Here is a 13,017-nt window from a genome sequence, read left to right as displayed (position 1 = left end):
TTATATAAGTTATATACATTTAATTATTTAAAGTAATAAAAATAATATATTTTGATATATATTTTAATACTTTTTAATATATTTTTTAATACTACGAAACTAGTACAATATGGAAAGATTAATTGAGTTTCATGAACTTTTTCTTCACTTTTAATTTCATTATTCAACTTAATCTGATAAAAGAGAAATCAAAAATCGTAATAGAAATAATTAAGTATTTGTCGATTTTTTAAACATGCGAATTATTATATATATAATATTATTACTTGGAAATATGATAGCAATAAAATGTTCCGCGAATGCTTAAGGTTTAAATGAATATGAATGCTTATAAGTAAGAAAGTTTATATGATTATATTTTTATGATGAAAAAATTAATTACAACAATTATTTCAGTTGAATTTGCACAGTAGCTGGATATTTTCGGAATGAAAATGATATATATTTCTTTTTCTATCTTCTTCAATATATATATACTATAAATTTAACTATTTATAAAATATGTTATAAAATAATTAAAAAATAGAAATGAAAGATACTTCAATATTTTGAGCCAAAATTCGCGATACATTAAGTTCAAATTATAATGTTGAAATACTTTTTAATACTTATTATATTTATTAATACTACAAAACTAGTACAATATGATTAATTAATTTTCATAAACTTTCTTCACTTGTAATTTTATTATTCAACGTAATTTGAATAAAGAGAAATAAAAAATTGTAATAGAGATAATAAAGTATTTGTCGATTTTTTAAACATACGAATTATTATATGTATAATATTATTACTTGGAAATATAATAGCAATAAAATATGCTTTTCCGCGAATGCTTAAATGAATATAAATGCTTATAAACTTACTTAAATGAGATCTGTAAAATAACAAATGATAACGATATTTTTATATTTTATGTCAAGATTATATAATTTACTAAGAAATATAATTATACACATTTAAAGTAATGCATTGTATATTATATTTCAATTATACACGTATCTCGACAAGAAAGTATATTTTTTAACAATTCTAATTATAATTCATTATAATATATTGCAAAACTGTAACATGTGAATTTCTTATTCATTGTGTTAATAGAAATTAGATAAAACAATTAAAATGGCAATTTCCCTGACTTTTAATTTTAATGAGTACATTTTATTATTTTCTAATTTCGTATATTATGTACGCGTACATATATTTTAATTTAAACTATAACATCAATATTATTTGACAATATTTCAAATGTATCTACGACTATAAGAAACTTTTAATTTATCACATTGAAAATAATAAATCATTTTTTAATTATGTATGGGCATACACATTTATTTTTTCCAAAATATCGAAAATAAATGATATGTTTGATATATGTTTGATATAACAATTCAGACTTAAAGTCATGACAACCGGGTAATGTTATTATACGTTTCGAGATGAAACCCATCACAAATGAGACGCGAAAATGTATACCCGGAAAATATAAACACTATCTTATATATGCGATAACGAACGTTTCACATTTTTATGTGTGGCCTTAATGTACAATCTTAATTATAAAGTCTTAACTGTTCAACTTTGCAATTCTATAAAGAAATGTTTTTATTGATGGAAAAAAGATTAGCTAATTTTACAATTTCGGCACCAGGCAGAATTGTCTTATTGTTAAACGGAGAACCTTCGGCGACGTATCAGCAACATATTATCATGAGCTTAAATAGACGTAGCAAACTCGAATTCTGCGAATTATCTAAAAAGATTCAAACACATTGAAATAGATTTCTTTATTGTAAATTTACATATTAAAGTACCTTTAAAAGAAGTTCTAAGTTTCCTTTTTGAAGAGGAAGACAGCAAATTTGATCAACGATTTGTGATAATATAAGTGAAATCCTTGATTACCTTCAACGGTAAGTGGTGTATGTTTGATCAGAGATTTAATTTACAAATGTTTTTTACTAGCTTTATACTATCTTTGAACGGAAGGTATTTGAAATAAAATCTTGTTGCGTGCGCGTGACCTCGAATATTTCCATCAACGCTGGTCTTGGCAATTCGATATCATTCGTGGTTTGTGTCGCATGCTTTCATTTTTGGCATTTTATACAGATTAATATAATGATAAAATTGTATTTGACTTTTTGAGTGAAGTTAGATATTACGTTAATAAATGCGATCAAGTGATGCAATAGTATGGATGTGGGCAAGTCGATACTAATGTTTGTGTATTCAACTTGTGTATGCAACAAATAATCTATTTCCGGTTACATAGAGTACACTGATAGGGGACACAAAATGATAGAAGAATTGGAGATTCTACTGATCGATTCAGGTATTCGTCAGAAAAAGTGCGATCAAGCAAGAAAAATGGCAGAGCTAAACTTTACATCTCCTGACACGTTTGTTACTATATGTTAAATAGATTAAATAGATCTGGAAAAAAATGTATAAATACCTGCGTTTCCTAAACAATTATAAGATATTGCAAATGCCGAGAATTATCTCAATATCAACTAATCACCGATTTAACTTAACAAAAGGAATTTTATTATGATGAATTACAGATATTATTTTCATTTTTATCTAACAGTTATTATTTACGTCCCAGCTAACCATTTGTTTAAAAATTGTTAACAATCGGGAAACAAAATACGACCAAATATGGCTGCAAATCCAGGGCCTACTGTGTCCTTGAGTACGCCCCAATTGCAATTAAAAGTTGAAAGTATATCCTAACATCAAATTGGGTGCAACGCCAGAGTTGTGATCTGTCACTAACAGTGCGACGACAGATTGGCAACAGACTGGGAACAGATTTGTCAATCGTAAATTGAGGACAGATTTGCGCCAAATGCTCAGCAAATCGAAGAAAAATCCTAGATCTAAAGGATCTGCTGCATTTTTGGCATCAATCTGTTGTCAACACTTTCGACAGATCTGCTTGCTACTTATTGCCACTTTGTCAATATAGTCTGTTAACAGATGTTGGGAAATATTTACTGAATTTATGCTCACAGTGTTTGTAATGACAAAATATGTTTCTTATCTGCGGCCATTTTACAAACAAAAATTGTTGCCTACATTTGCTTCCGCAGAAATGGTTAGCTGGGGTAATTATGTATGTAATTTATATATAATATATACATAGGGTGTCTGACATAAGATGTCACATTAAAAATATATAAGTAGATCTTGTTATTTGGAGGCAAACTTTCCTCAGCAAAAATATTGAATCATCAATAATATTCGAGTTAGAAGCGATTGAAAATAAAGTTTTTTGTAAAGTAAGCCTTGCGCATATAAAATATTAACAAAACTATATTCTCCAATTAATATCAAGTATAGAGTTTACTTAATTTAATGTTTAGTTATACAGATACATGATGACAAAAATTGGAAACATGCAAAAAATGATGGCCTTTCTTAACCAAATAACGAGATCTACTTCTATATTATCTGCGTGACACTTTATTTTAAACACCCTGTATATGTATATACAGAGTGACCTAAAATTAATAGTATATTTCTTAATAGCAGATTTGTAGGATCATTTCGCGACGATTTTTCCTCAGCAAAAATGTCGAAATAGGCCATCATTTTTTCTATGTTACCAATTTCTGCTATCATATATTTTCTTACATTAAAATTCTATTAAACTAAACTCTATATAAAATTAATAAAAGAATATGATTTTATTAATTTTTTTTCCACCATTTTTAATTTGCAAAAAATCGCTTATTTTCAACGCTTGTTTATAACTCGAAAATACTTAATTGATGTCTCGACATTTTCGTTGAAGAAAAATTTTATCGAAATTATCCCAGAAATCTGCAATTAGCAGGTTTATTAGGGTAGACCGGGGCTAGTTGAGCCACTTTTTGTTTAAAGTCATATAAATATTTATCTATTTATAGTATAAAAATGAAGATTATATCAAATGAAAGGCTTGACATGTGAGCTCCTAATTATAACCAAAAAATTTTTAAATATGTAATCACAACAAAGGAGAAACGTCTCAAATGACGGCAGAACAAGTGGCTCAACGTGCCCCACTAGTGGGGTAAGTTGAGACAGCGTGTGGAGTAAGTTAGTCAATGAGCTGAAAAACTGAAATTAGATAGGAAATCATTGAAAAATAATTATATTATTAAATAATTTTAATGAAATTAACTCTTTACATTATTATATATAAAACTACAGTCATTATATTAAAACTAACGCAAATTACAATCATTCTATAAACGTTTCGACCGCACGCGGTCTTCTTCAGTATAATTATTGAAATATAAATTCTTACAATTCACATAATATCGAAATTTAATTATAGTTATTCAGAATCAAGAGTTTTTGAGTAATTAACGCGTGTTTCAATCCGTCCTGTCCAACAATGTTCGCCTCGATATGATCCCTGATTTTGTTCAGATCTCGGATAGTTTCATCGTTAATATGCGAGAAATTAACCCGTTCCGTAGGCGCTGCGATTTATAAAAAATTACCGATTAACGCATGTCCAAATTATAATATGTATCCCCTACAATTGGTAGTATGCTTACCTATCATCGTTCTTCTTGATAATTTTGCTACTTATTAACAGTTATTAAGGATGACACATAACAAACCAACAATACAGAAAGACAGCTCATTTTAAACTCTACTTGATCGGAGAGCGTGCGTGTTTATATATGATCTAATATCTATGTTTTACTCGTTAATGTCCTATTTGTCCTATTATTATTTCTTGTTCGCTAATATATCCAAAATATCAAAATACGACTCGCTAAGTAACTCAGTATCTTTGTTTAAATTTAGTCCATTTTTTTGTTCCTTGATATGTAGCATCTCAGAAATGAGTCTTTTATAATAATTATTTTCGTTGTCCATGATCTTAACATTGTCCCAATTAAAAGTATGATGTTCATTTATTATGTGTTCAGAAATTACTGAATGTTTCGTTGAGTCCAACCTAATATTATTTTTATGTTCTTTTATTCGCGTCTGCAATTGCCTCTTTGTTTGGCCTACATAAGATGCATTACAATTATTGCAACTGATCTTATAAACCACATTCGAATTGCATGGATGTTTAGTTTTATCTTTCTGCGCTTTAATAATATTGTCCAGTTTGTTGAGACATCTATACCCTACCATACAATTTTTATTTTTTACCGAGGAAACAATCATTTCTGAGATCCCATCTATATACGGAATGACAAAGAATTTTTTATTGACCGAGTCATTTCTTATACTTTTTGTTCTTTCTATGTTGGCCTGTCTCTCTATAATGCTCCCCTTAGATATGATGTGTTCTATCCGATGATTAATTTTGTTAAAAATCAGATCAAGAGGGTAACCATTGCTTCTGAGTATATTAATAATTAACTCCAAATTTTTATTAAAAAATAGTGGATGTGATAGCAATAGACATCTGTCTACAAGGTTATATATTATTCCTATTTTGTGGCATAGTGGGTGGTTTGAATAAAATGATAACGTCCTTCCTGAGAAGGTTTCTTTTTGATACCAGTCTATATATATTTTGTTATTAATAATTTTAAGTGATAAATCTAAGAAATTCAAGCTATGGTTAACCTCTTGTTCGACCGTGAATTTAAGTCTTTCATGATAGTTGTTAAAATTATTCACAATCTGAGTCATATTAGTCATAGAGGTGGCCACTATTATGTCATCCACATAACGAAAATAAAACAAACATTCCAAATTCAACGCTTTGAGAACTGTATCCTCAAGATCTTGCATAACCAGGTCTGCAATAATTGGTGATAACGGTGACCCCATAGGGGTCCCAAACGTCTGTTTATAAATTATGTCATCAAATGTAAAATATGTAGAAGTCAATATGAATTTTATACCCCCCAAAAATTCGTTTTTCGGTATTTTAGTATTTATTCCAATGTGATCCCATCTATCGTTAATACCGTCAATCGCAAGATCCAGAGGAACGTTCGTAAACAAAGACACCACATCCAAGGAAAACATCCTATCATTCTCATCAATCTTTTTACCAGACAATATGCTGTACAAATCAAAACTTATACTAACTATTATAAAAGACTCATTTCTGAGATGCTACATATCAAGGAACAAAAAAATGGACTAAATTTAAACAAAGATACTGAGTTACTTAGCGAGTCGTATTTTGATATTTTGGATATATTAGCGAACAAGAAATAATAATAGGACAAATAGGACATTAACGAGTAAAACATAGATATTAGATCATATATAAACACGCACGCTCTCCGATCAAGTAGAGTTTAAAATGAGCTGTCTTTCTGTATTGTTGGTTTGTTATGTGTCATCCTTAATAACGGTTAATAAGTAGCAAAATTATCAAGAAGAACGATGATAGGTAAGCATACTACCAATTGTAGGGGATACATATTATAATTTGGACATGCGTTGATCGGTAATTTTTTATAAATTGCAGCGCCTACGGAACGGGTTAATTTCTCGCATATTAACGATGAAACTATCCGAGATCTGAACAAAATCAGGGATCATATCGAGGCGAACATTGTTGGACAGGACGGATTGAAACACGCGTTAATTACTCAAAAACTCTTGATTCTGAATAACTATAATTAAATTTCGATATTATGTGAATTGTAAGAATTTAGATTTCAATAATTATACTGAAGAAGACCGCGTGCGGTCGAAACGTTTATAGAATGATATATTGATTATTCAAAATCAACAAAACATGACATTTATTCATTAAATTTTGAAATAAAAAATAAAACAAGTTTGAAAAAAAATTAAAAAGAAATTAACAATATGTTATGGCACTTTATAATAAAAAAAAACTTTTTTATATGACTTAAACTGTAAAATAAATAAAAAACAGCAAAACTAATATTTAAATTAATACATTATTCAACTATGTATGTGGGGTAAGTTCCAGGGCCACTGTCACAACTAGCCCCGTCTATGAATTTTTTAATATATATCCTTATAACTCGCATATTGTTTAAAAATATGGAATTTGTACAATAGCCTCAAATAATATAATAACAAATATTAAAATTACTTACTTCAATTTTTTCTACCCTCTCGTTAATGTTTGAGACCAAAACTCAGTAATGACAAAAAGTTCACAAAAAAGGTATAAAAACACATGTCGTGTGTCCGTCCGTCTCGAGTGTCTGAACGCGATTAAACTCGGTGCGCGATATCATCGTTATAAAACGCTCTTGCACGTGCAAGCTCGTTCCTGTATGCGTCTTTGTTTCTGAATAACAGCCATTGACCTACTTGTCCCATGACTCAACTAGCCCCGGTCTACCCAACTAGTTCTAGGACACTCTGTTTGTGTGTATATACATATTCTTTAGTTCTCCTGCGTTGAAAAAATTACTGTAGCGTTTAAAGAAATAACGAAGAGTATACATTTTTGTTCAATGTATGAATACATATTGTTGATTAAAGATTGCTTTTAATGATATATTGCATTATGAAATCAAAGATGTAAAATCATTATTATTTTTCTCGTAAAAATTATCGAAAAATATATAGTTTCTTCGTATTCTATCTTATATTAAACTTTAAAAATATAAACAATCTCTTGAGTCGGAATCATATGCTGCAATAAATATTAATTTTTTATTTTGATTTGTAAATTAATTGATGCACAGTTGAAAAATTTGTGTTAAATTTAGCAGATATTACATGTCCCAAACGATCCACAGAAATTTTTGTGTTAATTTGTCATAATATAAATATGTAAAATAGAGACAGAAATAATATGTTCATATTTTAACACAAAATGTATGCAAAACTTCAAGTGAGTTAAAATAAGTTTTGTGTAAAATTAACATAGCTTTAATGTAAAAATTAACTAAAGATATGTTAATTTTATATTTTATTCTTATTTATAATGCAAAATAAAAAATCAACGTTTTTCAATAAATTTTAACAGATCAATCTTGTCACTAATAAAACAGAACATATTTATTGTGTAAAATTAAAAATAGATGCACGTTGAGTTATTTTATTTATATCTATTTTTGGTTGTTTTAGTAACTTAACATTTAAGTTCAATTAACATAGCAGCAATCTTTTAATTAACACATGAATGTTAAATACTTAACTCAAAACAACATATTAAGAATATTATTCGGCTCTCGAGATCAACACATAATTTGTAAATATGTAAACAAGGGAACACAGGAATTAGAGATCTTAACCATAAGATACTATTCCTCATTAGCAAAAAAATTAATTTTTATACGCAAAAGACATGTCGTTAGGCTCTACAGCCGACATATATTTACATATTTTATTTAACTCAAAAGTTTTAACGGGGATCGTTTTTAACAAGAAAACATAAATTTTCCTACTGTGTATAGAGTATGTTTTTTTCATGACATATTGCAATATATTATTTATATATTTTTATTTTTATATTATATAATGCAATTAGTGAATGAAAAATGAATCGGACAGTTTTGAATTATTTTTTTCTACGAAGCGTAAAAAATTATAAAATTTATTGAATCAGCATTATCTTTAAATCGACATATATGCACATATCTGTCAGCTGCGAGATTAATAGTTCCCGTGTACATATATATTATCTGATACATGTCTTATAGATATAGGTATGTCTATGTATCAAGGGAGCTGGTTGATATAATTTTTATTTATTATTTATTCCTTTGTTAAATAAGGAACCGGAAACAATATTTCAAAACGTTTTCATTATTCAATAATGCTATATAATTTATAAACACATATTATGAAGCATGTTGTACATCTCTGATTTATTATCACATGTTCTCCTTTTTACACACAAACTAAATTAAATAAGTTATATATATTCAATTATTTAAGAGGTAACAAAAATAATATTTTTTAAAAGTGTTATGTTCGTTGACAAAAAAGTAAGTTAATACTATTTATTAAAAATCTAAATGTAATATTTGAGCGGATATATTAATTTGTTCACAGTGGTTACATAATATAACAGCATCTGACGCTCTAACTCATGCCAACATACATGAATTTGTACTGCGTTCGTCATATAATCTTATAATTGTTGTATTTATTTATGATGTCGAAATGACTAAATTAATTTGTTAACATATTATTAGGATATTGAGAAAGACTGTCGTACAGTCGAAACGTTTATCTGAACTTTTGTATAGTATGAAGTAAATTAATAAATAAATTTTTCAATTAATAGCATATAAGCTCGTTAAGTTGGCCTTTTATTATATCACATATTTTAATATTTTTTATATATTTTTTAATACTAATGAAAAACTTGTGAAATGTGAAAAGATTAATTGATATTCATAATCTTTTGAACAACTTTTACATATTATTTCACTTTTAATTTCATTATTCAACGTAATTTAAATAAAGAAAAAACGAAAACTGTAATGGATATAATAAAATATTTGTCGATTTAACATATAAATTATTATATAATAGTATTACTTGGAAAGGTAATAACAGATTTTTCTTTTCTGCGAATGCAGAAATAGTTATAATGCTTATGAATGTTTAGACCACTATATTTTTATGATGTAAAAATTAATTACAACGATTATTTTAATTGGATTTGTACAGTAGCTAGAGATTGTCTAAATAAAAATGATATTTATTTTTATTTCTTTTTATATCTTCGGTTTTATATACTAAAGATTTATCTTTTTAAATAAAATAGTTAAGAAATAGAAATGAAATAGGTATTTCTACTTCAATATTGTCGAGCCAAAATTTGCGATACAATAAGTTATAATTAATATGACGAAATAGACTGTTATAATTAAAAAAATAACTGGAAAATAACAAAAATTACGTTATATTCATGTTTCACGTTAAAATTATATAATTTATTAAACAATATTTTATATATAAGATACTGCATTTTATGTTATATTTCAATTATAGACATCTTGATGAAAAAGTATATTATGTAATTATAATTTATAATATATTGCGAAACTGTAACATGTGAATTAATATCTTATACATTATGTCAACATAAATTAGATAATACAAATAAAATGACAACTTTTCTGATCATACATTTTTATTAATATATTTTATTATTTTTTAATTTTGTATGTATATCTATGTATATAATCATTTTATATAAATTTGTAAATGATAAAGTCAAGAGTTTAATTTTAATTATAATGATTATAATAATAAATGATTATAAATAAATAATAAGATAAATGATTATTTTTTAAATTATAAAAAATGTAAATTATAAAAGAAACATAGAAACATATTCATACTTTCATTTATAAATATTTATCATTTATTACTTAAGTATTTTTATGTATTATGGCCCTAAATCAACTTATTTGAACATTATGCTAAAATATAATTAAAATGCTAAATTAAAATGCTAAAATATAATTTAATAAAGATAACACTTTTATCTAAGATACAGATAAAAATAATACATATTTTTATTATCTATATAAAGATAAGATGACGCCAAAACTTCATCTGGATAATCATCTATCAGGGTCATGCGCTGTAAATAAATATACAAGAAACTTTTTTGATTTGTAAATTAATTGATATACAGGATGCTTCATAATTTATATATTACATTATATTATTTATATTATATTGTAACGAGAACATTATTATTAATTATTAAGAAAATAAATATTAAGTTTGAATATCCGTTGCGAAATTTAATTTAGCAAAGAAATAATTTCATTTGTCTCGAAGTGAAAGAAACACAGGTGAAAGTTAAACCGAAGCGTTGAAATATATTTATTATTTGTATGTACATTTATTTTTCGACCTAGCTGAGTCGGTTGGCGCGAGGTTGGCGTCCTTCTCCTTGCCATGTTTTCCAAAAACCGGTAAAATTTAAGTTTTAGAGGTAACTGACGTGGCGAAAAACAATAGAGCAAGGAGAAGAAAAAGTATATTAAGCGAGCCAACGACGGTGGGACAGGTAGAGAGATTTGTACCGATTGTCTCAAATAAACCATCTCACGTTAAAACAGAGATCAACCGCGATAGATCCATACGTTTATCAATTTCACCTATTACCCACGCACGTTATACTAAAATATAATGCAATTTGTGAGTCAAAAATGAACCGAACAATTTTGAATTATATTTTCTGTGAAGCTTGAGAAGAAAAATTATGAAAACAAATTGATTTAATCAGCATTGTTTATTAAATTGACATTTATCTGTTAGCTGTGAGGTTGTTATATTTGCATGTACTATTTGGCGCATCTTGCTTGAGCATTAATTATTGCTCATACGCCAGTATTTCTTGAACAGCTCTCTGATGATGAACTATCCCAAACATCACGTCAAAAACGGGACATAAGACGTCTTAAAGACATATTTTAATATGACATATTTTAATATGATATATTTTAACATGATAAAGACATATTTTAATATGATGTCTAAAAGACATCTCATAATGACTCCTTTAAGACATCATTAGACATCATTAGAGTTGTTGTCTAGGACGGATGTAGGAATATTACTCACCCAGCAAACACCGATATATAATTGTTACATTGCTATAATAAAACGGAATATAACAGGTAATATAACGTGTACATTACATGTAACATCCATGTCAGTTGTAATTTCCTACTCATAGATGTAACATTTTAATATAACATATATTACATTGTAGTTATATTGTAATTATATACCAAGTAGCACATTGATGTATTGATAAGTCAGTGCTATCTTGGGATATAATGACAATATGGGATATAGTTACAATGTAATATATGTAATATTAAAAATGTTACATCTATGAGTGGGAAATTACAACTAACATATACGTATAACTAACATTACATATAACATGCTTGAGTATATAACATTTATATACTGTGTTTGCTGGGCAGATTTGACTTCCTTCGCCCAAAAAGGTATCTTAATTATGCTCCATCCAGATTCATGATCGCTTATTGGACAATCATCAAATCAGCATCTTATGGTTGGCAATTTTCATCCTTAAGAGGATCCTAAACGTTTTTGAAAAGTCTGTTGTTTTTTTCTTTTTTTATCGACAAAATATGAGGTTAGATAAACTATAAATCTATTTATTGGCTATATAGATTGTTTTTTACCTAAAATTAGAACGCTTCCTCTTTTGTTAATATTAATACTTTAATTTGTACAGGAAAAAAATTTATCAATCTGTATAGTCTTATGTATCTTGGTTACAGAATTATGAATGCTTAAAATTCATAATTCTATAACCAAGATATATAAAACTATATAGATTGATAAATCTTTTTCCCGTACAAATTAAAGTAATAATATTAACAAAGGAGGAAGCGTTCTAATTTCAGGTAAAAACAATCCATATAGCCAATATAAATAGATTTATAGTTTATTTAACCTCATATGTGGTTGATAAGAAAGGAAAAAAACAAATGACTTCTCAAGTCACTACCTATCTGAAATAATCCTCACAGCATCTTCAGATTAATTTAAGATAATTTTAAATATAGAATGACATTTAAAAACCATCTTGCTCGTTCGATCATCCGCCATCTTGGATTAGTAAAACTTTCGTCCCATATCTCCGTCTTCTCTTGCCCTCTCATATATGCTCCATTTAATTATTCTTACATTCATGTGATGAATCATCAAACGAGTGAACGATATTTTTTCCCATGTGTCACCGGATAGTGACTATATTTGTGCCTTCAATCCGTCCTTTCAGGTTAAGGTGCTTTTTCATGAGCCGCTGAAACCAATTGTTTGAGCGACAAAATGATCACATAACAACTTTTGTCGCTGAATTAAACAGAGATCATTTTTGTACATGTAAAGGATAGGCAGCGCGACAGAATTGAAAGTTAAGCGTTTAAGAGCAGTAAATGCTTTGTAGTTGAACTGATTCAAACTACAAAATTGTTGATGCTGGATTACGAGCGACTAATCTGTCGCTTCAATCACTTGTTTTAGCACGTGAAATTGCACCTTTATGTGACGAATAAATAATATCATTAGGTTAGGTTAGATTATAGGTTG

This window comes from Nylanderia fulva, unplaced genomic scaffold (genome assembly GCF_048542155.1).
Source record: "Nylanderia fulva isolate GAGA-0341 unplaced genomic scaffold, ASM4854215v1 Scaffold59, whole genome shotgun sequence".
Classification (NCBI taxonomy): Eukaryota; Metazoa; Arthropoda; class Insecta; order Hymenoptera; family Formicidae; genus Nylanderia; species Nylanderia fulva.
Note: the sequence above shows the minus strand (reverse complement) of the source record.